Genomic DNA, 25,837 nt, shown 5'->3' on the forward strand with positions numbered 1-25,837 from the left:
AACAACAGATCCAAGACATTTTATTGTCTGAGGCAAAGGAAAAAATGGCAGCCTGCTTCATTTCATTTGCAGAAGCTGGCTGGAATGCCAGTTCAACAATTGAAAATGGAAAAAAAACCACAAACACTCTCTCTCTCTCTCTCTCTCTCACACACACACACACAAAGGGAATAGAAGAGTCTAGTGGAGATATAGGACAGGATGTGCTATATCCTCCAAAAGATGGAGGTTTCAACAGAAGGAGCCTGAGACTTTGCCATTCTTCTCCTTCCAGAATTTATTGCCAAAGACAAGTGTCTTACTCTGGGATTGTCTACATCAGTCAAAAAAAAAAGCCCCAAAACAAACTTGTACTCACCCCTAATCCAGCACTGTAGCAATACAAAGCATACAACCATTTTAATAGAGTCTGATGGCCGAAAGCGAGGAGGAGCTGAGGAGCCTTCTAATCAAGGTGAAAGAAGAAAGCGCAAAAGCTGGGCTGCAGCTAAACATCAAAAAACCCAAGATTATGGCAACAAGAATTATTGACAACTAGGAAATAGAGGGAGAAAATGTGGAGGCCGTGACAGACTTTGTATTTCTAGGTGCAAAGATTACTGCAGATGCAGACTGTGGCCAGGAAATCAGAAGACGCTTACTTCTTGGGAGGAGAGCAATGTCCAATCTCGATAAAATAGTAAAGAATAGAGACATCACACTGGCAACAAAGATCCGCATAGTCAAAGCAAAGATATTCCCTGTAGTAACCTACGGATGTGAGAGCTGGACCTTAGGGAAGGCTGAGCGAAGGAAGATAGATGCTTTTGAACTGTGGTGTTGGAGAAAACTGCTGAGAGTGCCTTGGACTGCGAGAAGATCCAACCAGTCCATCCTCCAGGAAATAAAGCCCGGCTGCTCATTGGAGGGAAGGATACTAGAGACAAAGTTGAAGTACTTTGGCCACATCATGCGGAGACAGCAAAGCTTAGAGAAGACAATTATGCTGGGGAAAGTGGAAGGTAAAAGGAAGAGGGGCCGACCAAGGGCAAGATGGATGGATGGCATCCTTGAAGTGACTGGACTGACCTTGAAGGAGTTGGGGGTGGTGACAACCGACAGGGAGCTCTGGCGTGGGCTGGTCCATGAGGTCATGAAGAGTCGGAGACGACTGAACGAATGAACAACAACAACAAGTGCTTCATTTAAGTTTTAATATAATGTTTAAACATTCACTTCTTTCCATGGAGTTTCTCAAAGAATACATCTTATTATTATGTGTTCATCTGCATCCAGGTATCATAGAGGTACTGCATGTGGGTAACAGATTGGTAGCTAGCAAGCATTGCCATTAAAAATGTCCAGAGTTATTTGCTGGAGTATATTGTTATGTGTAACATTAATTGAGTCCATTTATTATTTTATTAATAATAAAGGGCTCTAGAGCCATCATTCACTCCCTAGCTAAGCCCAGGAATGAGGGGGTAGATTGGGACTGTCTCCACTGCAAAACAAAGTAAAACAAATGTTTCTTTCTCCATAGGACTGCCACCACTGCCTTTACACACAAACACCTCTTTAGTAGAGCTCTGCTGATAAAGTTGCTTTCCCTGAGGTTAGAATGAGGTGTCTACATGAGAGATCAAGTGGTTATCCCTTTACCATTGATTACCTGGCTGGGTGGCTTAATCTAACCTCAGAGCAAGCAAATACACCAGTGATAGTCTGCCAGGGAGCTATTAGGCCAGGAAGGCAGTGGAAAATAAAACAAAGTGTGAAGCACAACACAGAGGCAAAGGATGGCATCCTAAAAGAAGTTGGTTTTCTTCTCTATTTGCAATGAGTAGGGGTTTTTTTTTTCTTTTGAGCCAAGGAAAGGATTCTCCCTCTCCCCCCTTTTCTGCTCTTCCTTCTCCACCTTTTCTTTACCTCCCCTTCCCCCAGCACCTTGAGTTGTGTACCTGTCTTGTCACAATAATCTTCAATGGAAATGGATCTAATGACCAAAGAACAGAGTGTCAGTAATGAGTGTTGATGCAGCTGTGTTGATGTCTGCTAAGAAAAATATATGTGTTGTTTATTTGAATTTGGGCAGGGGGAATATGCGGCTATTAGTAAAATTTAAGAGATGTATCTTCTCAGTAGGCATGGTGCTAATGCAGTGAATTTAGGGCAGAATACTCTGAATTGAAGCTGGATTATTTTGCTGGTGTAGAGACAACTCCTCTGTGTAGTAGTAGGACTGGTTCAGATTATTTCCACTTGGGCAAATCCTGCTTAATCACAAAAGGGTTACTTACATCCAACTGCCTGCACCCTCTACTTATAACCAATGCTGTAATTTATTGAGAAGTTCTTTTTAAGTGTCTTATTTACAGCTAAAGTGAAGATATAACTGAATAATTCATAGACTAGTGTGCCAGTAGAAATGAGGAGCTGCCAGGATGTACATTTAGGGTGTGGTGAATATGTATGCACTTGATATTCTCCTACAGGCACTGCTTACAGAAGGCATCTGGCAATAACAGTCCGCCAACCTGTCATGGTTTAGAGGTGCTAGTTGAATAAACAGCTTCATTACTGTCTTTCAATCTCTCACAAATGTCTCCGGGTCACTGTTTTTGGCATAATATTTCATAAACTGTCAAAGCCCAAAACAAGATTGCTCAAGCATGGCAGTCACTCTTTGGAGATATACAGAATAAGCAATAACATAAACCAATGCAAGAGTAATAAAGCAAGGAGATCGCTTAAGGCTTTTTGTGTTTGTAAACCAGAAGCTGAGGTGCACTGAACTGCAGGCAGAACCTGGCAGTATTGATTAAAAGTATTGATGGAGTCAAATAACATTAGTTCATGTGAAAGGGAAGATGTCACTGTGGGTGCAACACTGCTGTTTTGGAGAAAGTTTGCTTTCACACTAGTGCCTATGAGCATTTATTTTCAACAGTGTTAGCTGAATTAAAATGGTTTTATGTAGAACTCACTATGGCATCATAGTGAATCCTTCTCAACTGCCTAGGTCTGCAGATCTTATCCCAGACCTCCCCCCCCCCCCTATTTAGGCAATTGAAAGTGATGGATCCCATCCCATGACGCAAGAGGACTTCCTGTCTACACCTGTCATTATTTATTATGTAAATGTTAGACCCAAAAAAGGGAAGGGGGAGAATACCATATGGGGACATCTCAGGAGCTTTGAATCTGTGATATTCCATTCCTAAAGTACCAAAACATGTGGGGTGGGAGCTGTTGGAATTGCCTGCATTGAATAAAATAGGATGATGTGGGCAAATGTGCTGTCCTGTGGCAATCTCCTAACCAGCAATGAGTCTCTGGAACTCTGCCATAATGCAACCACCTGATCGTTTTCGGTATTTTTTTTTAAAAGTAAAATAAATAAAAGTAAGAACTACTGCAACTTTGCTAGATTGCTATTTTTGTTTGCCTTTATGCTCAGTCCTTCACGATGCTGAAGTTAGACACAATTTTTTTTTAAAGGAGAGGGTGAGAATCCACTTGCTTTTGGGATAAGGATGAAAATTTATAGTAATGGGTAAACCAGCAAATTAAAACATGTGATAAGTTATGAATACAGAACACAGTGATTTGCAATGCTACAGAACTAAACAGCATGGGCTTAGATGACACTACCCCCCCCCCCCCACACACACACATGGGATAAGGTCCTAGATCCGTATATGTTTATTCATGCCTGTTCAGCAAAGAACTTCTTCTACAACAAATATGGCTTTGAGGACATCCTCAGTATCATGAATTTTTCTGCTGTTGCTGAAACATGAGAACCTTCCCATGCCAGTTTTGAGGCCAGAGAAAGATATATGTAAATGTCTGGACATCTTCAGGCCAGCATGAGAAAGGACTGATAAGAAAAGAGTGAAATGAGAACTGGGAAGTTGGCAAACAAACTTTAGTGAACTCAAAAGGGGAGGGTTCAAGGAGTAGAAAAATCAGAGTTTTCATGCACATTCCTCATTACCAGTTTTGCTGAGCTGTAGTAAGCGGGCATTAAAGTTCTTATTTAAGAACTGTTGTGGGTCACTTTAATTTGCCAGATGGATTTTGCAATCCATCACACTCAGGTCAATTAACTGCAACTCCCAGCAGTCCTAACCAATATAGTTAATAGTAAGGGATGTTAAAAGTTGTAGTCCAACAACATCCAAAGGGTTGCATGATTCTTGCTTCTATTCTATAGCGGCCAGTAAATACTCCTTATTTGTAGATTTAGAACATTTTATTTCTTCCTTCTCAGCTGCTCTATGAAATGTAGTGATGAATTGTTTCTGAACAGTTTCTTCATTAATTAAGTTTTGCTTCCCCTCATGAGTGTGGGTGGATGTGAATTTCTCTCTCCTTCCCCGCCTCTTCTTTGGTAAAAAGTGATGTTCTTCTGCAAGAGGAAAAAAATGTAAGAAAATTGGTAATTAAATCCTTTGCTACTTGTGGGGAACAGAAGTGGCTAATTAAGATGCAATTCAATACTAATCTTCCAAAATTACTGCACAGGAGACAATAACACAGTCTTTTCATTAAAAGCACAGTGGACCTTAAAAGCTTCCAGAGCATTTGGCCACATTGGATGAGGTGGTGCTGCATTTATATTTAATTACACTTGCCCTCCATCCGCAGTTAGAAAATCCCACTGAACTAATATATTATCATCTGCATACAGCATTATTAAATCTCTTAGAATTAGAGGTCTTTCATCTCTAGCTTGTACATTGGCATCTTAGGCATGTTTATGAGATGGCTTAACATAATTTAAGCACCCTTTATTAATACCTGTTGAGTTTTAAAACAATAAGTTTAACCAATAAGTTTAAACTCTGCTGCACTCTGTGCTAGTGCAAACTTAACCGGGAGGTATCATTTATCCCACATTATGTCTAAGAGCTGAAATTAGTAGTTGTTTCCTGCATTACTAGTGATAATTTGGTGGGGGGGGGGGGGGTGAGGCGGGGAGAACTGATTCTAAAACACAACAGCACAATGCCAAGAAAAATCGGATGAACATCTTCTAATAGGCAGAAAACACTGTAATGTTGTACCACTAAATGTTTGGCGTCTGTTTTAAATAATATTTTCTTCTCTTTTCATTCTGTTGTGATTAGATTGTAGAGTTACCACATTCTGAAAAGTTAAAAAGAGGGATATTTACATAAAATGCTGTATAAGTTCCAAGTAGTTGTAAGAGGAGCTATTGCAACAGATAAGTCAGATTTTCCTTGCAGACAGGCACTGTTTGAGTGATGGTAGTGGGCCCTTAGTTATCTCTATTGTCTTCTACCCCTAAGCAGAGGTGGCCCTAGGTAATTTTCAACAATAAGCAAACAGTATTTTGGCACCCCCCACCCCCAACCAATAGCTGATATATATTTTTTGTTTGTCATGGGAGTTTTGTGTGCCATATTTGGTTCAATTCCATCATTGGTGGAGTTCAGAATGCTCTTTGATTGTAGGTGAACTATACATCCCAGTAACTACAACTCGCATATGTCAAGGTCTATTTTCCCCCAAGAGTGCCCCTGGGCAAAATCAACTATACTGCGAATGTTTACTTTGCATAATGGTTGAGCCGCCCCTGCCCCTAAGGGCCTTCTTTTCAGGATGGAGGAAAATAGAGTCCAGTAGTGGTAGTGGCCCCAAACCAGCAAGTACTGGTGTGCCACTCAATGACCCTCATGAGGTTAAGGTTGGTTGCTTTGGGGGGTTCCTTTGCCTTGCTTTAATCTGGCATGTCTCTACTACATGATCACCTGCTTCCTCTAATCCAAGCCTTATAAGAAAACATGACTCTTTAAAAATCTATCTGGACAGGAATTTTAGCTCTGAAAAAGAGAACATGTTAAGGAAATTGGGGAATGGGGATTTTCATTGTGAAAAAGAGAACGTTTCCTTGATTATATTTTAACTTTATTAGACTGTGTCATTGTAGGCAAGTTCACAGCCACAGGAAGCCACATTCCTTCTGAGATATAACAAAATGGTACACATAACCAAGGTTATTGACATTACTGCAGTTGCTGTCAAACTTTGATGGCAACTACAGTATCTCTCTATGACAGAAGATCATTCCAGAATACTCTTCAGCTCCACAGAGTCCTACAAAATGATAGGGCATGACATGTCACTTTCTGAAAGGAAAGGAGAAAGTAAGTAGGCTTTGGTGATAGTTTGTATATGTATGTGCTGTGCCAAATTTTAGGGTAGCATTTCTATTGGGAGCTCATTTGATTGTGGTACATGAGGAAACAAAATGCCTATTATATTTTTAATGTTACTTTAAGAGGGAGAACCGTGACTTATAAATACTTTAAATCAATAAATATGTAATAATAATGTGTCTATCAGCAGATATTACTGTGATCCTTCCAGACAAGGTTCATGTGCTCAAAGAAATCCTAAAATCATACCCATGCCTATACCAAATGAAGAATATTGGAAAGCAAAGCTGAACATTTGACATTGGAGCATAATATGTACCTTGGGACTGAGGAAACAAAACAAGGCAGCAGTTGGAGGCAATTCAACCTTTGTTAGTTTGGAGAGACTGGAGAGATCCAGAAAAATGCCTATCTGGGGAAGGGACAGATCTTGAATATTGATGGAAAGCAGATGATCTACCTCATCAGACATGGTGATTTTAGCATCCTAGGATGCTTTTGCCACATCTGGGAGATGTAGACTGATTCCAGACATCACACCACGTTGTGTGACATCCAGCAGAGGCCCAGGTGGGGTGAAAGTGTTGATGGACTTCCCATGTTGTGCTGGCTCCAATGGAGATAGTACGGGGCCTCCCCACAAGGGCAATACTTTCCCCTTGTGAAGGACAAAGTGTTGCAGAGAGGGAACTGCGAATGGGGTGAAATTTCCACCCTGTGCTTCCTCTTTCTTCTCAGGAGCCCGGCAAAGCAGGATGCTTCCCCTGGGCTTTCTGATGAGGTCCTTAGTCTCTCTGGCACTTTTTGAAATAATAGGTATAGGGTGCATGACCAAAGATACAAAGGTCACATCTTTTTTAATGCCAAGGTTGTGATGTGCATACATTAATACACTACTAGGGAAGTTAATCATTTTTTAAAATTTATTTCAGTACTGGGCTGCCATTCCCATAATTCTTCAATATGTTCTACTAGCTAGAAGCAATGTGAATTGTAAGCAAAAAGACCTTGAAAATCACATTTGGCTAACTTGTAGCATACCGTGCTGACTTTTCAGACACATAATGAATTGCCATAAGTATAACCTAGTTATACCTTTGGTACTGTAAATAATTTAATATTTGTTGCTAACTATTGGCTTCCAATTTCTGTTTAGTATTTTCTTCACTGACAGGCAAAAGCTTCCCAGATTTCAGACAGATTTTTTTAAAGCTCTGCCTCAAGATGCCTGGGATCAGATGTTAAAACTTTGCATGCAGAAAATGTGCTCTGCCACTGAGCTAAGCTATGATCTTGTCCCAAAGGAAAGAATGTCTTAATTTATGATGGACTAGGAAAAGGCATGTTTCACTTGTCACACTCTTAGAGATTGATTCTTTCTAAGATCAGTAGAAAGAATCTGTCATGCATCAGTGCTCGGCTAGGAGCTTGTTGCAAGGCAGACTGATATAACATGAACTAAAATCCTTCTTGGCTCAATGTATCTTTCGGACTTTGCTCTCAAGTTCTTGAGGTGATGAAGTAGCAAATCCCCTAAATGCTTGGAAACACTGTGTTTCTGTGTTACTGAATCATACTACCTGAATTCAGTAGTCCTACCATGCAGCATTCCCTTATATATCATTACTGCTACTGAAAAATGGAGCCAGACACAAACTCATTTCACAGGAGCAATTCCATAATGTAGTTCTGATTTTAATTTTCAAAATGATTGTTATTAAATGTGGAAGACCATTATAGTAGAACTGCTGGTGATGTTCATTGCAATTCTCGGAATAGTCTTACATCATGTAACTTTTGCAAAGGCCATGGGGAAACAATGCAAACAGCTAGTGTAATTTTTATCTTCACCTATTTGAGAAACTGGTGTCAACAGTGAAAAGAGAGATTTCTTGAGGCTGAATTGTCTATTAAATCTGGTTTTGGTGTGCATGCATATGAAGGGGGAGGATTTTAAAGGCTATAACTTTTCATGCTGATAAGAGACACATGCAGCTGAAGCATGAAGTCCCTTTATTTTTTCCTTTTCTAATGTTTCTCACGGCTTTAACAGAATTTTCCGTGCCCTAGTTAAGGTGCTTCAAGTATGCAAGTTGTGGCTCGAAAATGCAATCCACTAGTTTGTTTGTTAAGGGAAGATTAATGGAACCGACATCTTAGAACTTAGAGATCAAGCTGAAAGTTGACTGATATAGACCCAACATGCGTCATAAGAGTATAGTTACTGCATTCCCTCCTTAAAAGCTTCTGAGCACATCATATTTAAACCATGCATTGTAATGAAAGAAAACTGCATTTTGAATGTGTGAGCAATGGTGCCAAACAGTATTTTTGTTGCTCATGGAATTACTGCACCGAGAAACTCCTTCAAAGTTAGTAATGTACTAAATTACACTATAGAATAAAGAATAAAAGGAGAATGAGCAGGGAAAATGAAGTAGTAAGGACTGTGTTGATTTTTAATTAATTCATTTTCAAATTACCATTGTAGTGAATTGTCCTCAACCTGGGTTTGATTTATGGCTACAATTTGACTTTTCAACAGCCCTACTAAGATTTTGCAAACTCAGGGCTCTAGCTTCTTTGCTTGAGTTTATTTACCTTTCCCCTTCTTTCCCTACTTCCTTCTAATTTCTAAAGAGTCATGTTTTCTCATGAGATTTTATTTTATTTATCATGTCAGGGGCAGACCATACAGTTGCCTTGCATTTTTTAACAAACAAACAAACAAAACACAAAGTTTGCAAGCTTGGTAGTTGATTAAATGTCCTTTGACCAGTAGCTGGCCACTTGGAGTGCCTCTGCTGTTGCTGCAAGGAGGTCCTCCATTGTGCATGTGGCAGGGCTCAGGTTGCATTGCAGCAGGTGGTCAGTGGTTTGCTCTTCTCCACACTCGCATGTCATGGATTCCACTTTGTAGCCCCATTTCTTATTATTGGCTTTGCATCTCGTGGTGCCAGAGCGCAGTCTGTTCAGCGCCTTCCAAGTCGCCCAGTTTTCTGTGTACCCAGGGGGGAGTCTCTCATTTGGTATCGGCCATTGATTGAGGTTCTGGGTTTGAGCCTGCCACTTTTGGACTCTCACTTGCTGGGGTGTTCCAGCGAGTATCTCTGTAGATCTTAGAAAACTATTTCTTGATTGAAGTCGTTGACGTGCTGGCTGATATCCAAACAGGGGATGAACTGGAGATGTCACTGCCTTGGCCCTTTCACTATTGGCTGCTACTTCCTGGCGGATATCAGGTGGTGTAATTTCTCCAGTGGTGTAGGGCGCAGACACCCTGTGATGATGATGCATGTTTCATTAAGAGACACATCTACTGTTTTAGCATGGTGAGATGTGTTCCACACGGGGCATGCATACTCAGCAGCAGAGTATCATAGCGCAAGGGCAGATGTCTTCACTGTGTCTGGTTGTGATCCCAAGGTTGTGCCAGTCAGCTTTCGTATGATATTATTTCTAGCGCCTACTTTTTGCTTGCTTGATATTCAGGCAGTGCTTCTTGTAGGTCAGGGCATGGTCCAGGGTGACTCCTAGGTATTTGGGCGCGCTGCAATGCTCCAGTGGGATTCCTTCCCAGGTAATCCTCAGAGCTCAGGATGCTTGTCTGTTTTTGAGGTGAAAAGCACATGTCTGTGTTTTAGATGGATTAGGGATCAGCTGGTTTTCCCTGTAATAGGCAGTAAGAGCACCTAGAGTTTCGGAGAGCTTCTGTTCAACCATCTCAAAGCTCCCTGCTTGAGCGGTAATGGCACAATCATCTGCATAGATGAGACTCTCTGTCCCTTCTGGCAGTGGCTTCTTCACTTCACTTCACTTTATTTCTTAATTAGTCGCTCTCCACCCAGGTGCTCCGAGCGACTTACAATTTAAAATAGCATTTAGACAATATAAAAACATTCAACATAAAAACATACAACAGTGACTATTTGGCAAATTAGATCTGATCACTTTACTTAAATGCACAACCAAACAGCCAAGTTTTGAGTGCCTTTACAAAAGGTTGCAACTCCAACATTGCTCTAATATATGGCGGCAATGAGTTCCACAGAATTGGAGCATAGATCAAAAAAGCTCTACGCCTTGTAGCTTCCAGGGGACTGTGCTCAATTCCAGCCATAGGGGTGCAGTAAAAATTGTCCAAAGATTCCTAGACAGCAGTGGTTCTCAACCTTTTTTTTGACCACGGGTCACTTAACCAGGGACCACTTTGACCAGGTACCTCTTTGACCAGGAGCCACTTGACCAAGGACCACTTTGACCAGGGACCACTCTCCAACAGTAGTACCAAAAGGGTTACGAATCAGCTTTTGGTCAACTTTAGGTTCGGTTTGGGGCACTGATTTAGAAAATTGCCTTTGATAGACCACATCAGCTCTCGTTTCTGATACAGAACATATGTCATGGTCAGTAAAAGGGAAGGAGTGGCAGGTGGCACAAAAGGAGTGGAAATAAATAAATAAATAAATAAATAAATAAAGAGGAAGGAATCTTGCTGACTAGATTTTTGTCTTCATGGCCCACTGGTGGCCTGTGACCCACTTGTCAAGAACCAGTGTTATACAGGACAACACATTCTCTGCTGTTTTCACCTTCCTTTCAGTTGCCAAACTGTATTCCTGCCTGGTATTCAAAACAATGTCTTCAGGAAGGAAAAAGTACTCTTTTAAAAAAAAAATTCAGTTCCATTTAGTTAAGTTAATATTCCCACAGAAACATTTAACAGAATAATGAGTTGTTACAGCAGGGGTGGAGATTCCTTGGCTTCCCAGATGTTTGGACTTTCACCATTCCCACCAGTCTCATACAGTAGCCAGTGTTAAGGGATAATTGGAGTTGTAGTCATCTGGAGAGCCAAAGCTTCCCCACCCACATGTTACAGTAAACTGGGTGGTTATTTCCTGTTCCCACACAGATCTATGGCTAATAGCTAAGAATGTTGTCTGACATCTTATATGGTTCTAATGGCGAGAGAAGACCTCTTTATAATGAGAGGACTATCTTCAGTATTGGCTACCAAAGCTTGGGAAAATGATGCCTCCCAGTTCAGGGAATTGGACAGAGAAATTTGTAATAGACACAAAGGCATCAAAAATAATGAATTACTCAGAAGCTGAGGGAGGGGATAATGGAATATCTCTGTAGGAACTTAATGTGCAGGGATCCCAAATTTTATATATATATATATATATATATATATATATATATATATATGGTCTTAGAAGGTTTTTTTTTTTTTTTTTTTTTGCAAATCTGGACTCAAGGAAACATTACCACACAAAATAGACAAATTAAAACAATGATTAAAATGGGTGCTTAGTGAGGAGAACCCTAGACAGCCAAGAATTTGCATGGCCCAAGACTCAATCTGCATGAAAATTATTATTATTTTCTTGCAAAGAAAATTTCTGAACAGAATGTTGTTTTCTGTGCAGTAAATGCCATTTTCTGTCCAAACCTGCTCCCCATTTCTTTGCACCAAAGAAATTCCAAATAATGTATAGTCCTTGTAAATGGTACATTTTTGACGGGTTTTCCACATTAAGAATAAAAATAATAAAAGTATTCTTGTATGCATAAACAAAATTTGTGAAGGCCTATATCTCTACCATGTCTTCTTGAATACTTATAAAATAAACTTAATTAAAACTTTTAGAACTACTTCCCTACTCTCCTATAGTAAGGCATTTATTTAGCAAAACTAAATATGGACATATACTTGAAAGGACACTGGGGCTGGATTTGCACTGCCCTATATCCCAAGTTCTGATCCCACATTATCTGCTTATTCCAGATTACCTGGCAGTGGAGACTCATATAATCCAATTCAAAACAGATAATCTGGATCAGATCTTGGGATATAGGGCAGTGTAGGTCCAGCTTGAGTCATATTTGGGGCCTATGATAATTCTTTGAAAATTTCTGTTCATGTAATTTAGTTTTAGACCCAGAATAGCATTGAAGAAATATGATCTACCAGGCATCAAAAGTTACACTTAAAGACCCTTATTTCAGGCTATTGCTCATGGAAATTAGCTTAAACAGACTCCTTTGAATGTCTTTTCATATATCTGCAGAGCAAAGCAGGTTGAAGATTTCTAGATGCACATAGAAATTTATGATTTATGAGGTGAGGATCAGAAATGCAGAGGCCTGGAGGAAATATTAGCAAGAATATATTCAGTAGTTCTTAAATTATTCTTCCCTCCTCTCTTTAGGACCAATGTGTTTGTATTCCCACACTAATATTCAGATCATACGTCTTGACTTCAAACCTGGATGTGTAGATTTATTTGGTAGTGTAAGTAGTCAACTGTGGCCCCATCTACACTGCCATATAATGCAGTTTGAAATTTCATTAAATGATCAGTATAGATTCCCATAATTCACCACCTTTTTACACTGCATCCCTGTCTCAAGGGTCCAATGGAATTAGATGCAGAAGAATTGGATTCCATGGAAAACAATGGTTTAAAACAGCACCCCTGTCTCAAGGGTCTAATGGGTTTAGATGCAGAACTATTGCCTCTCATGGCAAGCAATGGTTTTAAACAGCACCCCTGTCTCAAGGATCTAATGGGTTTAGATGCAGAACTATTGCCTCTCATGGCAAGCAATGGTTTTAAACAGCACCCCTGTCTCAAGGGTCTAATGGGTTTAGATGCAGAACTATTGCCTCTCATGGCAAGCAATGGTTTAAAACAGCACCCCTGTCTCAAGGGTCTAATGGGTTTAGATGCAGAACAATTGGATCATATGGAAAGCAATGTTTTAAAACAGTACCCCTGTCTCAAGCAGTCTTATAGGTTTAGATGCAGAACTATTGCATCACATGGAAAGGGATTCTTTTGCATGAAGAAAAAAAGCCGATGTATGATGAGGAAGATAGGCGCCTACAGGGAAGTACTAAAAGTCTGATGAGAGGAGAACGTATGAAAATGAATGAGGGAGGACTGGAAGGTACAATCAGATCCCAATTCCTCCCTTTACTGAACTTGCTTCTCAATACTGCCATCTGTTAAGAGTTCAATACAGATAACCTGCATTATACGAGTCTACATTGACCATATAATGCAGTTTCAAACCACATTATGTGTCAGTATAGATGGGGCCTAAATCTCACTCTTTCCTCTATTATGTGCTACAGCTCTTATGAGTAGTTCCTATAAAAGACAACATTTTACTCAAAAGAAAAAAAAACCTCCAAAAGTTAAAGTTAGGTGCAAGAACTAGTGTACCAACACTAAATTATCAATATTAACATGTAGTTTATAAGGAGAGAAGTACTATTAAAAATCAAAATATATTAACTCCATGGATGGTAGAACAGATTAAATAAATGCAACTTATTTAGAAAGAACTGCAAAGACCATTTGTTGAAATAATTCAGTTCTAGGAAATTATTTGAAATTTGCACCAGTTCCTGCCTTTCCCCTAATGGATTAGTGTAATCGTCTCAGAGAAGGAGTCATAACCAGGCTGTTCAAACAACTGTATGAAGTCCCAAATTCCTGGCTTCCTTTCTCATGTTTACCACTAATTTGCTGCCTGTCTGTAAAATTCCCAGGCCTTTGCGTCTCTTTCTCCTTCTCTCAGAGGAAGGATATTGATTCAGATTTATGAGTCAGGAGGTGTTCGTACAGCAACTAAAAAAGTATTGTTAAAAATTACCCACAGGCAGTATGCATCTATCACAAGCCCCGTGTTAACACCTATGTGCATTCCGCTAACCTATTTGAAGATCTGACTACAGCCACCCAGTCTGGTGCATAAGAAACTAACATAGAGAGAGGTTTATTTAATGCAAAATGGAAAAGCCAGTTTAACATATGATACTGCAGTGGAGCAAGATGAAACAGAATAATTTGCTAATACTTTAATTTTGTACTTAATGTCAAAATTAGAATTTGTATCCAAAGTGCGCTTTCTCCAGATCAGTAGCCTATTTAATATTTGAAAGATGATGACTGGTTGCTCAAGGGGAATAAAAACCAACAATGATTAAAGCAGACATGGCGAATAGGCTTGTGCATTTTGGCTGAACTTCAATTAGTCTATTACTGGTAGACCCCTGTATCCGTTTTTGCATGCCTCCCAAAAATGGATGGGTAGTTGGATAGCCATTTTTGATCCATAGCCAAAAAAATGCGGCTAGATCCAGCCCTTTGGTAGCAATGGGGAATACAAGGATCCCTTTTCTGTTCCTGGGACCCTTTTCAACCAGATTGGCCGAAGGAAACAGCTAAACACAGATCCGGGCTCAAGTCTAATGTTGAATGAAGCCACTAAGAAGTTATTTTTAAAGTATATTTTAAAGAGAGATTTTTTAAGATGGATTTATTTGTAGCATTGTCAGTCATGTTTTAACACCAACATATTTATGTTCAGATTTGTTCTATTAAACAGGCTTCAGAGCCAATATCTTTAGATTAGTATTTTGCAGCTGAAGTTGGGTGCATATTTTGATTGCTTGTGCCTCACTAAAGTCCTTGAGATTTACATCTGTGGGATGCATGTCCTTGTGACAGAAACTCTCATTTGGAGTTTGAACAGAACTTTAAAGGAACTCTTCAAGATTCTAAAATCAAAATAGATTTTGCTCCTTAGGAGTAAAATTCAAGATGGATTGTTAATTGAAACAGGAGGCATTAGCCAACACTGTTCTGAAATGAAGACAAACAATTATGTGGAATTATGCTTTGTGTGAAATCAGGGATATTTATGTTTGGTTGCATGCTGCAAGTCACTTCTGGTCACTTCCTGGTGTGAGAATCAGCTGTCTGTGAAGCTAATGCCCAGGGGACGCCTGGATGTCTTGCAATCCTGCAGGGGGGCTTCTCTCATGCCCACAACCAGATACAGTGAAGACATCTGCCCTTGCATTTTGCTACTCTGCTGCTGAGTACGCATGCCCAGTGTGGAACACATCTCACTACACTAAAACAGTGGATGTGGCTCTTAATGAAACATGCCACATTATCACAGGATATCTGCGCCCTATACCACTGGAGAAATTACACTGTTTATCCAGTATTGCACCACCTGACATCCACTGGGAAGTAGCAGATTGTAATGAAAGGACCAAGATAATGAGATTTCCAGCCCATCCCTTGTTTGGATATTAGCCAGCACACCAATTACTTAAATCAAGAAATAGTTTTCTAAGATCTACAGAGACACTCACAGAAACCTCAGCAAGCGAGAGTCCAAAAGTGACAGGCTAAAACCCAGAACCGTAATCAGTGGCTGATACCAAATGAGAGACTCCCCCCTGGGCACACGGAAAACTGGGCTACTTGGAAGGCACTGAACAGACTGCGCTCTGGCACCACGAGATGCAGAGCCAACTTTAAGAAATGGGGCTACAAAGTGGAGTCCATGACATGCGAGTGTGGAGAAGAGCAAACCACAGACCACTTATTACAATGCAGCCTGAGCCCTACCACATGCACAATGGAGGACCTTCTTATAGCAACACCAGAGGCACTCCAAATGGCCAGCTACTGGACAAAAGCCATTTGATATAATGCTAAGTTTTCAAAGTTTGTGTGTGTGTGTGTTTTAAAATACAGGTCAACTGTACCCTTGGTTCGCTCCTGATACGATAAATAAGCAGGGACATTTATGTAAAAGATCTTATTGATTTTGATTAATATTCCTGATTTTGTGCCTAGATCCCTTGGAAAGATGTGATCTGTAAGATTTAATTTAAAAAATCAGAGATACATTATTTAGAAGAACATTAGAAAAGTATTGATTTAACCAATCTACTAATTCAAATGAATGGGAAGTGAGATTTTTTAAAATCTCCCATTAACTGGCATGGGATATTTACAAACTGCTATTGTCCATAGTTAGAACTGACTGCCTTTTACAGCTTGATAATGCTTTCTAGGGGTTTAAGTCGACCAATCTACAAATAAATAGGTTTAGGCACGGTGTGCTAAGTACCTTCAAAGGTAGATACATTTGCCAATAATGGGAATTGCTAATTATTTCTTCCATCTTGACAGAACAGCATGACATTTCCAGGAACAGTGGCCCTTTCGAAGTAGGTCAAACCTGTTGACTTTCTAAGGAACAGAGGCAGGTGAGGATTTATAAGAACAGTGTTTACAATTTTTAATAAGGGGTGCTTCAATTTTTTCAAGCCAGTTTTTATGAGAATGACATACAAGGCAGAGATGGCCTTAGATAAGAAACTTGACATTTTAAAGAAGTATCATCTTTGTTTTGTACTCTTCTCATGGGATGAAGCCTGAGATATATTGAAGAAATCAAGTGTTTCTGTGTCCTTGATTGTTTTACTAGAGGAAACACTGGTATAGCAATATATGATAAGGAATGAAGCTTGGAATTACACTGATAAACCCTAAGATGTATTGGAAGATAGGAAAAAGTGGAAATAATCTCAGACTGAGACAGCTATGGCGGAATGTGCTCTCGGGCTGGCTGGAGACAAGAACCATTCCTGTAATTGTGACTTGAATGCAGTGATCTATACCCGTGCCACTGGCAAAGGGAGGAAGCAATATACCTTTTATTGTAGACCCCTTATCTGCCTCCTTACCTTTTACACTCTCCCCAACTTGTAATGAATGAAAATCCTGCTCCCTGGGATGGAGCTATGGGAGAAGCCAAAATGAAATATGAATGTGCTCTCTCTCTCCCCCACCCCAATTTGCCCCTTTAATCCACAATTTTATAGCATTGTGGAGAGGGAACCACTAAAAATATTTCACACCACATCACTGTATATTTACTATGTTCACATTCCCTTGGGCCCCATCTATACTGTCATATAATGCAGTTTGAAACTGCTTTACATAGCATTGTAGATGGGGCTGTACTCATCTTGCCTCCCCCTTTTCTTTGGATGCCTAAATTGTGATTTTAAATGCCAACTGAGGTGCTGCAATGCTAGAAATTTGGAGGTAAGGTAAAGGTTTCCCCCTGACATTAAGTCCAGTCATGTCTGACTCTGGCGGTTGTTGCTCATCTCCATTTCTAAGCCGAAGAACCGGCGTTGTCTGTAGACACCTCCAAGGTCATGTTGCTGGCATGACTGCACCATTACCTTCCCGCCAGAGCAGTACCTATCAATCTACTAACATTTGCATGTTTTCGAACTGCTAAGTTGCCAGAAGCTGGGGCTAGCAGTGGGAGCTCACGCTGCTCCCCAAATTCAAACTGGGACTTTTCAATAAGCAAATTGAACCCTGGCCTCCAATTGTTGTCCAGTGCTCAAATCACTAAACCCCACCAGGTGTCATCTTGAGTCAATTAAATTCAATGCCAAAAGAAGCCACAAATGTGATTAAATCTGATGGAAAAACCATGAATACACTTAGGGCAGTTCCACACAGACACTACAATCCAAATTGGAAGTGGATTAAAATGGGGCTGGTGCCACTGTTGAGCACCTACACAATTTCCCCAGGAGTTGGTTTAATGTGGAACAGAGGCCACCTCATCCACTGATTGCAGATTGACACTGAACCCTGGAACCATAGTACAGTAGAATCTCACTTATCCAATCTTCGCTCATCCAGCTTTCTGTATTATCCAACACAGTCTGCCTTCCACCCGGATCCACAGCTGTTTCAATACATTGTGATGGTTTAGTGCTAAATTCGTAAATGTCATAATTACTACATAATGTTACTGTATATTGAACTGCTTTTTCTGGCGATGTGTTGTAAAACATGATGTTTTGGTGTTTAATTTGTAAAATCATAATGTAATTTGACATTTAATAGATTTTCCCTTAATTCCTCCTTATTATCCAACATTTTTGCTTATCCAATGTTCTGCTGGCCTGTTTATGATAGATAAGTGAGATTCTACTGTATTTGTTAGCTAGATAGCGATTAGAAAATGCAGTCCACTGAGATGTGCGATTGCATATGTCCATTGAGGATCACCCTGGTTTTGAGCTCTGCATGGGATCAGCTGAAGCACATTATCTACTTTGTTCTGGACTTCGTGGTGAGTTTTTGTTTAATGCGATGTTTCTGGCTTGATGCGTGCTGCAAAATGCTTTGGGATGTATGTGTTGTGGACATCCTGCTCTCAAGTCAGCTTTGAACCATGTTATAGTGCCCGTGTAGAACAGCCCATAGACCTGGTCTATCTAGACCTGGTCTGTGTGTATCCATAAGGCCAAGAGACTGGAACATTGTACTTTCATTGAACCAAAGGCAACTAATTCTATATCTACAAAGAAAATCTTGTCTAGAAGGATAAGAACTAATGTAAGTATTACTATAATTTCCTGCATACGTGGCTTTGATGCCATTCATGCTAGTCTGCCACATGCACCTGCCATATGGATGTTGTTGTTTGACTTTATTTCCAATGTATCAACAACTCCAAGACAAAACTATTGTGGGGTTTTCTAGCCAAGATTTGTTCAGAGAAGGTTTTCTGTTGCCTTTCTCCAAGTCTGGCTTCTTCAAGGTTAGGTTTCCATGACTGAGGAGGGATGTGATGTACAAGTTGAGAAAAGGAAAGAAAAGAGAAGTAATAAAGAGACAAGAGGGAAAATAAAAAAGAACCTTTAATGTAAATATCCTAGATGATTTTCATAGATATCTTTCTCTCTTTTTGAAAAATTATGATAACGGTAGGTTTGGATAATTAGTTGATTTGAATTAGTAGAAGAAGTATTTGGAGTTAGCTGGATAAGTAAGATTTTCTTTATTAAGATTTGTAATCACCGTAAAAAAAAAAAGCTGGAATTCATTGCAGCTTTCCTTTATTTACTTTTTGGCCATCAACTGTTTATTTTATTTTATTTTATTCTCATTTTTGAAAATCTTTATAAAGAAATACATGCAAATTGTGAATTTCTGAATCAGAGGGTGGAAGTAGGCATACTCTTCTCCATGAGTAAAGCAGGTGACAGAGAATATGAACTCTGTGGTCATGGGTGGTATAAAAGTCCAAAGTAATATCTAGATCCCAAGTAAGCAGAGAAACTAGTGCAATCTTAACTTCTCCTTTGTCAGACTTAAGTCAGTTTTAGGCACTACAACTTAAGAAATCCAAGGAACCATAAAAGCACTAATCATTTCATTGTATTTCATAAAAATATAGTTTAGTTTTCTTGCATATTAAACATTCTGGTCCAATTTGATCACGTGCCCAGAGCAAGGGCTATAAAAGGGAAATCGGTTGATTTAATGAGATCCCAACTGAGGAATACACATAGGAGCACGAAATCATTTTTTCCTCTCCTTTTAACTTTTTATTTAAAAAATTCACATCAATGTTTCTGTTTTCTTTGGCAAACTTTGAGCAGCTACTCTTTCATCTTTCCCCCCTCACCTTCCTCCAATATTCTTCTCTTCTACACCTCGTGAAACTTTTTCATGTCTCCAAATAATGCAATGCCATATACAGTATGATTCACACCACAACTGAATGAGTTCAGTGTGGGGAACATTCTTTCAGGCTTTTCTAAGGGCTTAAAGGTGACTGGCTATGTTTTAATGTTATTACAGATAGATGAAGATTATTTAGATTTACAGAGCAGATGAGATATCCATATATTCATATTATCTTAAGAATGGTTTCCAAACAATGTGTTTCTTCCATTTCTCATTCAATTGTTTATTTCAACCATTGAAGAGGTAGGGTGGATATGTTGATGGTACAACTTGTGTGCTGCATCAATACCTGGTCATGTTGACTATATGAAGACTAATGGGGACTTGGGTTCATCAGTTAGATATAAAATTTTAGTTACTTTGGCTGGAAATTTGTTGAAACTTTACACTAGTATAAGAACGTCCCATACTGGGGAAAATATGAATAAATGGAATCCCTAGATCAGCCAACTATTTTGTACAAACCTTCACTGCCCTCTCTCACACACTTCTTAGTTGGTGAATGGGAAGTAGATCAGGGGCCGCATCATATTAGCCAGGCTAAGCACCTCGCTTCACCTGGCTTCACCATGGAAATTGAATTCTTTGGAAGCAGCTCACCAAGGGCTGTGGAAAGGAGCAAAGGGAGAGGGTTTACTTTTTTCTTATACTCTTCCTCTTTTGCTTACTCCAATTTATCATGTATCTTAAACTGTAAACCCTATCAAAGAGAAACATCTATTTTGCAGAAAGGTAATTTACTTTACTATTACTCTATTCTATTTTATAGAGTTGTTCGCAGATCTGTTTTCCTTCGTTATATCTGTTATTTCAATACTTTCGTTACCTTCAGGAGCACATAACGGGAAGCCCCTTCCTGGTACAAAAATCAGCTCAACACGAAAGCAAGTGGGAACCGATCCCGGCTCCTCACCAGCTTTTTGTGTGCATCCTCCTTACCTTGGAAAGAGTGCATGTGTGGCGTGCATGCCCAGGGCCTCCAAAAGCATGCATGCCTGCCTGCACCCAAGCACCTCCTCAAGAGTAAGAAATAAAAGTAAGTGCTAAATAAGAGTAAGTGCTAAAACAATTGGTAATGACGACTGGAACGGAATATGGACTACAAGATGGGTTTATGATTCTATGAAGAGACGGCGCGGATGATTTAGTGTAATTATTTGAGTGGTGTATTATTGATAGTTGCTGATATTTTGTTATGCTATTGCTCTATTGTAAACTGTGGTTTTATATGTTGTACACCGCCGTGAGTCGCCCTAGGGCTGAGAACGGCGGTCAACAAATGAAGTAAATAAATAAATAATAAATAAATAAATAGAACTTGCCTCCTTGCCTTGGAGTGTGTGTCTGGTGGGCAGGCCCAGAAAGCACATGTGCCTGCCTGCAACCAAGCATCTTCTCTAGAGTAAGGAACAGAACTTGCCTCCTTACTTTGGAAAAAATGTGTGTGTGGTGTGCAGACCCAGAAAGCTCGCACGTCTGCCTGCAGCCAAGCTCCTCCTCTAGAATAAGAAATAGAATTTGCCACCTTGCCTTAGAAAGAGTGTGTGTGTGCTGTGCAGACCCAGAAAGCATGTGCATCTGCCTGCAGCCAAGCACCTCCTCTGAAGTAAGAAACAGAACTTGCCTCTGTGCCTTGGAAAGAGTGTGCGTGTGGCATGGCAAGCCGAGAAAGCACATGCACCTGCCTGCACCAAGCACCTCTCCTGTAGAGTAGAGACACAGGTAATAAGCCTCCTTAAAGTGTGAACCTGTCTGCGGCTGAGCACCTCTCTTCCAGAGAGAAAAAACAGCTTAAATGCCTAAAATGATGTGAAGGGGAGCTTAAGAAGCCCCCGCCCCCAGCAATAATGGGCTGATAAAAAAACTCAGATCTTTGGCACCCCAGAGCGAGAATAGATATCTGCCCTCCTGATTTTGGGAGGCTCCCAAAAATGGACCAGACCCTCCACCAGAAGTCAGGACACGAAATGGGCCAAGGTTTACCTGGATTGCACCAGCATAGTATTTTATGTATTTGAGGCAGTCTCCAGTAGAAGAAGCTGTCCTATTATCAGTGCTGCAGGATTATTCGCTTGTCACTCTGCATGTGAAACTGCGAAAAAGACCATATTATTCTTTACTCTGGGTAGCACAAAAGTATTGGGTTGGCCCTGATAAGAAAAAAGCTGGTTCTGTGCCTGTCTTTCCTTGGCACCTCTCATGAAACTGAAAGAGGGGATTTTTAAAATATACAAATGTATATAAAAGGAGATGTTCTTGTCCTCCCACTGCCCTTACATCAATTTCTTTATTATCACAACAAAAAGATCTCATACCAATTGATCCTCCTTTTTATATCATAATTAGAAGGGTGTCAAAAAGGAGCAATCTTGATTTAACTGGCTTTGTCATAAAACAGTTTTCATCTTCCCTGTAGACAGGCAGTTTCCTTTCACCACAAGTATCACATGGTACTGATTCAACCATGAAATGAAAAACATCCTAATTTGGCTGAGAATCAATAACAGGCCATCTGCATCATGACAATGCTAGATGTGTATCAGTGGTCCCAGGTAACTGAGCTTGCTTTTGTTTCAATAAAATACTAAGATGAGACAGTATATTTCCTGGGAATTAAGACAAAGTTCTGGGCCTTAAGGCACGACTCATTTATTCCCTTATAAAATATGTCGACAATATTTATGTTGCTAAAATGGAATTGTATATACTGTTTGAGTCTCATTTTTGTGTTAACATCATGCCTCACTCCTTGTAAGAACTGATTTTTTTCCATGTCAGGAGTGACTTGAGAAACTGCAAGTCACTCTTGGTATGAGATAATTGGCTGTCTGCAAGGACGTTGCCCAGGGACCAGTCAGATGTTTTGATGTTTTATCATCATTGTGGGAGGCTTCTATCATGTTCCTGCACGGGGAGCTGGAGATGACAGAGGGAGCTCATCCATGTTCTCCTTGGATTCAAACCTCTGGCCTGCCAGTCTTCAGTCCTGCTGGCACAAAGGTTTAATCCACTGCCCCATCGGTAATGAACTCATTAATAATGAACAGTTTGTAAAGAAAATAACTTCTAAACTTCATTTGGGTCTCTCAGTCATTAAAATTTTCTAACAGAATATTTGAACATCAGTGATACATCATTTTCAAGTTAGACAAAGATGTTCGCATAAAGGCTTTAATATTATAACAGAGAGTGTATCTACATTTTAGAATTATTCCCGTTTCACACCACTTGACTGTTATGGCCAAAGGCTATCGAATTCTGGAATTTATGGTTTGCTGAGGAATCAATACTCTTTGGCAGAGAAGGCTACAGATCTTGGAAAACTCTCATGATTCTATAGCATTGAGCCATGTGGTGTCAAACTGCATTAATTCTGCAGTGTGGATGTACCCTTAGTCCCAACTAGAGTCCCCTGCAGGGTGAGAAGGGCGGAATATAAAAGCTGCAAATAAAAGCTGCAAACATCCTGAATCAATGAGTTTAATTGTGTTTTGATCCATCATTCAACAATTCAATATGCCTATTAGATATAATTTAGGCTAGAGTTAATCTGTGCTAATCCTTATTTTCACACTTCCACATCTAGTCCATGCTTGGTTCTGGCTTCTGGCCTTCACTTCATCCATCCATCCACCCCACCTCCATTTTTTTTCTTTTAACACGACAAGATTTTGATGTTTTATTTATTTTTACATGTTAATCTGCATTGCTTAGGTTGGACATTTTGCACGAGCACATCCTGCCCCTAAAGCATTTTGTTGTTCATTTCAAATGTGTGTAGTTTCTATGCAGGTTTTTTTAAAAATGTACTTTTAATTTTGGGACATGCTCAAAGCCATCTGCCAATATAAAGATGTCCAGAATGCAAAATGTGTCCAGTTTGCAAACAATCAAGAAAGTATGGACTGAGGCAAGCCCATCAAACTTCAGATGTTCTCAATTGTTGGAATGATCTCCTAAACTGTTGTTTAGATAAGCACATATTTCTTTGAACTGAATCTTATTTACAAATACTACTCATTTCTGAGTAAATCCCTTTAAGTAACTATGGATAAGATTGGTTTATCCTTCACTGTGGCTTGGACCCAGGATTTTGGGTAAAATAGCAGGACATGCAATACATCGGTAATAAAAGAAGAAAATCTCCACGTTGCTTTCTGTAGCAGTTATCAGGACATTGTGCTAGACAGCCCCAAATTTGACAGAATGTTTATGGTTGTTATCCAGGTTTGAGTGCTGAGTTTCAAGATGCAGTTTCAGATGGAGAAAAGAGAGTGATTACTAGAAGAAAAAAAGAAGAAAAGACATAACTCATCTGGAAATCATGATGAATGCCTCAAAAATCGGTTTTTTTACTGGGATGCAGTGCATAGTTGTAAAACAATTAGATAAATTAATACTTACTGTGCTGGCTAAACTGCTGTGTTGCAGAAAAATCCTGCAGATTGGAAGGTCAGCTGTTCAAGCAGTTCAAGCCGGGTCAGGGTGAGTACCCGCCATTACCAGTTCACCTGCCCACCTAGCAGGTTGAAAGCAGAAATGCGAGTAGATAAAATAGGTATCGCTTTTAGCAGGGAGTAATAAGGGCACCCTTAAGGACATCAACCGGAGGAAAGCTCCTCAGTATGAAAGATGGAGCAACAGCACCCCCTCCCCCAGGCCGGAATTGAGCACAGCCTCCAAGATACCAGAAATAAGATGGGAAAAACTGCCTTTACTTCTGTTTGCGTTGTGTGTCTTTTCTGTTGTGTGTCCTTGATTATTGTAAAATCGGCATTGAATGTTTGCTGTATTTGTGTTCTGAGTCCCCTTTGGGTGAGAAGGGCAGAGTATAAATGCTGTAAAATAAATAAATCAATCAATTACAATTTCAAATGGTGAGCTAGACAGAAACAAAATGAATTTATTTATTTATTTATTTATTTACAGTATTTCTATTCCGCTCTTCTCACCCCGCAGGGGACTCAGGGCGGATTACAGTGTACACATATCTGGCAAGCATTCAATGCCAATTAGACATACAACGTATATAGACATACACAGAGGCTATTTAACTTTTTCTGGCCGCCAGGGGAGCTGTCGCTTTCATCGTCCATCTGAGACACTGATGAAGTACTTCCGCATTCCCCGCATGCTTTTGCTGGAGTGCTTTGCTGGAGTCTTTTTTATGGCCTCATAAATTAGTTAATTTAGCCTCCCCACACAAGGTGGTATCTAATTTTCCTACTTGACAGATGCCACTGTCTTTCGGGTTGCAAAGGTCAACAACAGGCTACACAATTGGTTGGAAGCCCACTCCAACCTGGGCTGACTTCGAACTCATGACCTTTTGGTCAGAGTGATCTTAATGCAGCTGACACTCAGCCAGCTGCGCCACAATCCCAGTGCAATGAAGGGCACCCATCATTTATGGAGAAACCATAATAGATGTCTCAAAATTTGACAAAATAGTTTTTAATTTTGTTGGCCAGTTCAAGTCAAAATTCCAAAGGATAGCTTTTTAGAAGCAAAAAAAAAAAAACTCACCAGGAAATGATTTTAAGAAGGACTAGTAGAAGCTTTTTCACAATCCGCAATTATAGAGCTATTAGTTCACTTCAATAGCCATGGCTTTATCCTATAGAATCCTGGGAGGCACTTGAGCTCTGTGGCAAAGAATTCTAAATTCCTATCCTCAAACCACAACCATGATAGTCATAGTGCTATAACTGTGGGTGGTGGAAAGGCTCTAGAGACCAGTAAAGGCATTTTTGTTAAGACTGTGAAGAAAGAAAAAACCGAGTAAGATAAAGAAAAACTATGTCAATATTGATAAGATTAGCTTAAAGAAAGTGTGAAATCACAGAAGAGGGCTTTCTTAAGTTTCCTGAGATCAAAAATGGCAAAAAATACAGCAGAAAGCTACATGTACCCCTTTTGGTGTATTTGATAAGGACCTGGGCAGTGTTGGGTATACTTCAGTTATAAACAATACCCATGCTTCCATTCATAATCCAATGCAGGATTCATATAACAATCTGCTGTTGAAGTGATCTGCGCAACAGACATTTATTTTAATTTTTCACTTTTTTCAAGCAATAGCCCACTTCCATAAAATCTTTATTACACTGACAAGAAAGGGTAGATATGATACAATATGACGCCTTTAGTTTCCATTAATCATGGTGTTTGAGAACTAAATTAAGTTTTTATATTATAGCAATTGTGGAATGGTCCTGAAAGTAGGACTGCAATCTCTATGTCTTTCTGTGTCTTTGTGTTTTTATCAGCCATGTAGGG

The 25,837-nt window shown here is 39.8% G+C and overlaps 1 long non-coding RNA gene across 1 annotated transcript; it reads right to left on the minus strand.

The window, feature by feature from the left end:
- Window positions 1-3,673: 3,673 nt before the first annotated feature.
- On the minus strand, window positions 3,674-24,056 carry LOC132775487 (uncharacterized). Its single transcript, XR_009631552.2, has 3 exons — window positions 23,963-24,056; window positions 20,024-20,164; window positions 3,674-4,393 (listed from the first exon to the last, which is right to left on the minus strand). It is a non-coding gene; the product is annotated as an uncharacterized lncRNA (long non-coding RNA).
- Window positions 24,057-25,837: the final 1,781 nt, after the last annotated feature.

The sequence above is a fragment of the Anolis sagrei genome, chromosome 5 (assembly GCF_037176765.1).
Source record: "Anolis sagrei isolate rAnoSag1 chromosome 5, rAnoSag1.mat, whole genome shotgun sequence".
In the NCBI taxonomy this organism is placed as follows: domain Eukaryota; kingdom Metazoa; phylum Chordata; class Lepidosauria; order Squamata; family Dactyloidae; genus Anolis; species Anolis sagrei.